The sequence below is a fragment of the Silene latifolia genome, chromosome X, assembly GCF_048544455.1.
Source record: "Silene latifolia isolate original U9 population chromosome X, ASM4854445v1, whole genome shotgun sequence".
In the NCBI taxonomy this organism is placed as follows: domain Eukaryota; kingdom Viridiplantae; phylum Streptophyta; class Magnoliopsida; order Caryophyllales; family Caryophyllaceae; genus Silene; species Silene latifolia.
In genome coordinates, this window is record NC_133537.1 from 190378398 (window position 1) to 190385465 (window position 7068).

Sequence of the window (7068 nt, forward strand, 5' to 3'; positions counted from 1 at the left end):
CTTGTTCAAGTTTCACCCTGGGTAACACGTAAGTGTATGATCCCTAGCGGAGTCGCCAAACTGTGGAGACGGGCCACGGGGGCGCTTGGGACCAGCGTTGCATTTGTGGAGTCACCACCAATTTTTATGGGAAATCGAAACTGTTCGAATACCTCGTGTCATGTGAAGACACAAAGTAGTGACATGAACACTAAGAACTCATTACCCTTAGCATTTTATATCTAGAATGAGTCTCGTGGATGCCAATGAAGAGGATGTTCACAGAGATCTGGAGTAAGGGGTGAGGGTACGTATTAGGAAGTCCTTTTACTGAACACCTAATCCCGCCCGCCTCGATATTGGCCTCTACTAATGATTGGGAAAATCGTTTGTATTTGATATGTTGTTGCTTATATGCATGCAATGCAACATCCAATGTTTTAATCTTAACATATGAATTAACACTAAGTCATTGAACAAGTAATTAGCTCAATGGGGTCGAAGTTGGGAATTAAAATTAATTACATGTGAATCACAAATAAATAAACCATACATAATAAACGATAAATAAATAGCGATAATAAAAATTATAATAAATTACAAGGGGTTACAATGATTAATTGATTTACGTCAGAAATACACTCAAGACGGAAATTTGAAGAAAAGAAAAGAAAATGAAAGAGTTAAAATAAAAGTAGGAAAAATAAGACAGATTAAGAGTGATATTACGGTTAATAGTCAATTAATTACGTAATTAAGGATTAGGTCAAAGCGAGAACGGAAGTTCAGGGACAAAACTCATCCCAGAACAAGCGCAGCATTGCTGCGTCCCTTGGAAGAGGCGCAGCTATTACTGCGTTTGTTCTTGAGTTGAGTTCTGGCTGTGAAGTCAGAACTGCGGGTTGGTTAATATTCATTAGTCTGTTTAATGGTTGATTATCGATATTTGACTCAAGTGAATGTAATTTAATGGGTTAATTATATATGAAGACGTCATAAAAGCAATAAACATGAATTAAAACGGATCAAAATGAGTTAGAAACGAATTATAAACGAATTAAGACGAATTAGGTTATTTACGAAGACGGAAACTAACTTTGAAAGAACGTAATAAACTGGAAATAAGAAATGGAAATATGTACAAAGGTCGAATTCCAGACACTTGATATGAACAAATCGAGTTTCTAAGATCCGGGTTTGATTTAATGACGAAAACCCGCGAATATCGATTATAAGGAATTTAAGTCGTAAATAAAACGTGATAATTAAAAGGAAAACATTAAAACATGGTTTATATACAAAATAACATAAGAAAATAAGAAAATAAAATAAAAGGAATGGAACAACAGAAAACCGAGGAAGAAGAAGAAGAGCAGGAACTGCGGCACCCTCTGGAAGAGGCGAGCAGATGCTGCGACCCTTCGAAGAGGCGCAACAGTTGGTGCGTTTCTTCTCGACGCCTGGTTGTTGCTGATCCGTAAAAATGGTTTGATAAAAGGGTTTTAGAAGTCGGTTTTGAATGTATTTTTGATGCAAAACTTAAAATAATTGATAAGAAAATAAAATACAATAAAAAAGATGGGATTTACACCCTCAGACTTACATGATTGACGAAACGAGATTGACTAAGTTAACGTTTAGTGATTGCTCGACTCGAATGTATGAAGAAAGTGCCCTCGTTAGAAGATTTAGATTAAGTTGATTGATGTGTACTGGTCAAATTTATCGTTCATGCAACGTGACTGGAACTCAGAATGATCTGAGCTTACGTGGTCGATTGATCAAGCACGTAGGCGTCGAAAGCTTAGAGCACGGTCTTAGAATGCAAAGGGAGAAGAGAAGGGCGGACAGTCGCGTGAAAAATATGTAGAACGAAGGTCCCTATTTATACTAAAAAATGTGAAGAGTTTAGGAATGACTCAAACTTTGGAAACAAATCACGGAAAAATATGAAAATAGGCATAAACGAGCTGGAGAAGGGGCGCAACAGCTGGTGCGATCCTTCCAAGAGGCGCAACATTTGCTGCGTCATTTCCCAAGAGGTTTCCTTCTGCGGAAGAAAGATTTCCGCGTTTCTTTTATGGAATTGCGGTGGATCTACACTTCCTTATTCCATAAAATATGATTTATGAGATATATTTTACCAAAAGATATATAATTAAATTATGGAATAAATGTCTGGAATATTCTAGAGCATTCCTGTAACACCCCCATACTCCAAGTGCCTTACCAGGACCACTCAGGTATAAGGATGCCACCATCTCGGTTACCCGAGGCATGATATTCATAAGACAATAACGAAACAACTTTAAAAGTAAATAATGTTTAAAGTGATTACATAGCAAATCCAAACTGATAAAAGAAACACAAGATTCTCAGACGGTCTACTGCTAAAATTATCAAAGCTATAAAACATCGTCTGACACAGCGGAATACTTCTAACTGCCACGTGATGACTCATCCCAGCTATCCCATACGTGTCATATCATACCTGCTCAATAACTGCTCACCACCCCCGAATGGATCACCACAGTTTTTAAAACATTTAAACGGGGTCAGTACTAATCACACAATTCAATATATATCAACAATAAGATAAACATACAGCTTAACCGTCACACACACAACCACACCAATTCCAACAATCTCAATCACCGACTGCCCCATGGACCAGCCCTGCCAGTGGGGGACCGCAGCCGTACCCACCAAATCCCCGCTCCTCATAATGAGCGATAACCCTGTCCATTAATGTGCACATCCCTTCTGTGGCGGGTTCCACAGAAGGCGAAACTAGGGCGTGAAGCCACTCCCGCAAGTGACCTCACTCAGCCGAGGACACGCCTCGAGAACCATAGACAACGATCACAATCAAAATCACAACCGTCACAATACAATTACTATATCAAACAATCAATCTCAACACATCAACAATCATCCCATTATGGGACTAATACTGAGTAGGAAATCTTACCTGAAAAGCACAACAATCAGACGGTCTCAACAGCTGTATCAAAAAGCCTCTTCTACAAATCCTCCTCCTATCATACATACACATAACCACTACCAATCATTATCTACAATAAAACCCCCAATTCCCCATATTAGGGTTTAAACAAACTCAAAGAAACAGTATAAAATTGGTATGTAGATCTTACCCTTGACGCAAGGAACACTATGATGCAAAGAACAAGATGATCCGACACTCCTAGCCTTGGGGATTTGCCAACAACGCGACGAGAGAGAACTACGTAACTCCTTTTTCTTTTGAAGGGTTTAGAAAGGTTAAAAGTGATTAAATAAACTGACGAAAACCTTTTATATCAAACTCGCGTTATTAGCAAAACCCATCAAAACATTCCCCGTAAACCGGCTACTCGATCGAGTAGCTAAGGTACTCGATCGAGTGCCCCTTACTTGATCGATTATCCTAGTTACTCGATTGAGTACCCAACAGGTCAGAAACTATTTTAAAATGCAACACCCTGACTCGACAGAGTAAGGCCTACTCGATAGAGTACCCAGAGACTCATAAAACCGTAGTATTACAGTCTTCCCTCCTTAAAAAGAACTTCGTCCCCGAAGTTCAACCCATACATGAAACAACCATGCTAACTCGACCAAGACACCACAACATAACTAAGAACTCAAGAACTCGACCAAACATAAAACATGATTTTTTAACACCCACTCCACCAACTATGTTTACTTCCTTAACATGACTCACGATATCGTATCCACCACATATATATCTCTCACAACACCAACTCCATACATAACCAACTACCATCCTCTAACGCTGCTAGCTCCATAGTATCATCCACTATCAAATCCAAAATCAAGACACTCATAGACATCAAACGGAATGTTACATTCTACCACCCTTAAAAGGAACTTCGTCCTCGAAGTTTACTAACACTCATAAACATCATCATCCAACTGTCAACACTGGTGAAATATTCTCACACTCCTAAACATCGAACTACTACAAGCACGGTCATGACCTTTAACAAAATTAACCACAACACGAATCAACCTTTTATTCGACATCAAGACTCAAACTTCCAAATATATTACCATATGCACACCCATCAAAATCTCTTTTATCGCATCCTACTCCTCTTAAGATAAATGTTACGTCCGCGTAACTCGCTAATACTAAATCCTAGATATATCTTTTCATTATCCTCATCACCACCGCATGTCAAAGATAACCACCTATAATTTAAACACTCGCCATGGACACATTCAAGGCTCTCTTACTTAAACAACTCTCATACTTCACTTCACTCGTCACACCACCTAACCTATACCACAAAATCCTTAGCTTAACCCAAAACTTCACTTGTTCCCTATTACCGCAACATGACACACCTCTCTATATAAACTATCTAAAACGCTTATCGGCAAAAGCATAACTCACGATCCACACTTGTTACGTACACTCACACTAGATCCTCAAGTTCCTTTCTTTCATTACTGCAAGACTTATACATAACTTAACACGACACTTATTATTCAACACCCTACACTCACTGTCTCAACAAAGGATTATGAACCACCTGCATATATCAGATCATTACCACACATGTTCTACGAATTTCTTGCCATGACTATGACTACCGATGCCTCATCTTAAAACAAGATCAAAATTATCAGTAACAACTTCTCACAACTTTTTCCCATCGTAATGTCACTATACCATGACAACAACGAAAACATGTACAACTCTCTTTCATATCATACTCTACCCTCATTTCAAAACTTAACTGGTAAGAAACATCGATAACAAAACAATCGTCTATCTCGTATAAACCGAAACTCACAGAAGCAACATCAAACAAAACAACAATCTATGTATGATGGTATGTACTTTGAAACTCGAATCATAATCATCCCGCCTACTCCACCACAACCGTGACGGCATCACAACACCGCCAACAATGACCACACCAAGCAGTGCGAAAAAAAAAAAATACCCGCATCTCAACACTAAATATCGTGCCGGATCACCACCCGAGGCACCACAACCACATCGATAGTCATCACAACTGCATACAAATCCCATAAATACTAACTCAGAATAACTTCTCCGACAAGAAAAACTTACTCAAATCCACTTTACTAAATCATAACACAACATATTTTATGAATTAAACAGATAATAACCTCGTGAATATCATCCCCTTACCATATCACAGATTGACATGTATCATGAATACATACAAGTATAACCAGTCATGCCAGATCACTCAAATTATTACCTTTTTGAATATCATTCAATTAGATTAGCGTACCCAACATGCATTACAGAACATTCAAATAACAACATTATGATAATCACACCATACCACGTCTTGTGAGGTCAAAACCTCACACAAACATTTATATATCACAGACCCGTAATCACATCCAACCAGTCAATCCTGATCACGTAAGTTACCACCAGATAAAAGTTACCTCTCACCCGAGCTTAATTCGTATGCCCCTCATAACACATTCTCTCATTCGCATAACCATCACCTCATGCCAAATATAACCATACCATTAATACTCAACTACTAACAACCGCCTCATATAACCACATCTTATGCTCTCTCTCACAACCATACATATCAATCTGGTCTCTACAAAATCAACCTCTTTAGGATTGCTACCTTTCTAATATACCATCACCCTTAACAACTAGTCACAAATCATAACACTACCACTGTCCGGACATCAAACCTCTTACACCCATCTCTAAACATCACGATTTCCTTCCTATCTTTGGTGAACATCCCAAACAACGAACATCAAATCCATCAACAAAATTACCTCAACATTCTTTCCAATACTATCCTTAATTGTATCATCATCTAACTCTCCACCAAAAATCTCGTATCGTGCAAATACTCCACCAACTTCATACTCCCTTAATTCCTCTAAACTCATGATTAATCATGTTGTCCTGACACTTCTGTATAACCATTAACTTACTTACTCTTGACAGTATCATACATCTCGACGATTCCTTACTTTTATGTCACATAACTCCGGTGAACATTTTTCTCAACTTACTTTTATCCATCTTTTCTCTTTATACTCAACAATACCTGTTCCGGGTGTAATTCCAGAGCAAGTATAGTTACCACCCGTGGCTTGTTGAATGATGTCTTGAGTTGGATTCTCCTTTGGTCTTAATCGTTCCTCTCGGCCTCTCCTGCAACAATGAACTAACTGAGGGCTTGGCTTTGTGCCAAGCGTACTCACTCCGACGCTCAAGTCAGTAAACTTAAAGGATAAGTTGTTACTTGGCTGAATGTATATTGTAGAGAGATAAGGAAGATATTACCAGATGAATAGTGTATTTAGGTTTAGTTGTGTATTTGATGGATCCTTTCCTCAATGAAGGTTGAGGAGTATTTATAGGCTTTCACCTTTTGTCACGTAGTGGCCAAGTGGCCAAGTGGCTAGCAGGTGGAAAGACTGATCTACCCCTCGGCCGAGGGACCTATGGCAGGCCGGCGGGCCCTGTTGACTCACCGCCGAGGGGTCTTGGATGTGAGTACGCGGGTATGTGCCCTACCGGCAAGTTGTCATGCCGAGACCAGGGCCGACCGGCCGATGGGCTGCATCGGCTAGGCTATCTAAGTCGTTGACTTGCTGTGGATATCTTTGACCTTGCTCAATATGTTGACTTGGTCAGCGGTGCAGAATATGCCCCATCAATTTGCCCCCAGCGTAGTCTATGCTGTGGTATGGGCTCCGATGTACGTTTGAGCGTATATTCTACGTAAGTATTTTGCGGAAAATTTCTGCATCGGCTTCTTCTGCGGCGCTTCTTTTACCTCGGCCTGGTCTTTCTTAGGCCGTACCATACGCTGTTCTTAGGCCGTACCATATCCCCCCTCCACATGGATGTGTAAAGGGCATCCGATGTGGAAAAGAAAGTGACGCTGGCCGAGACCAGGATTGAGTGTGCCGGTTGTTTTTGATTGCCCCCGGCCGGCGCTACTTAGCTTGGTTGACCATGATGCCGGCGGAGAACAGATGCTTGGGAATTTGTCGAGGAAGGTGAATAGGCAAGGAGATATGAATAGGCGTGTTGAA

General features: G+C 40.0%; 1 long non-coding RNA gene across 1 annotated transcript; it reads right to left on the reverse strand.

Annotated features, from left to right (window-relative positions):
• Nucleotides 1-2268: 2268 nt before the first annotated feature.
• Nucleotides 2269-4615, reverse strand: LOC141621670 (uncharacterized). The gene is made up of 3 exons (XR_012532561.1): nt 3135-4615; nt 2951-3017; nt 2269-2481 (listed from the first exon to the last, which is right to left on the reverse strand). It is a non-coding gene; the product is annotated as an uncharacterized LOC141621670 (long non-coding RNA).
• Between the last annotated feature and the right edge of the window lie 2453 nt (nt 4616-7068).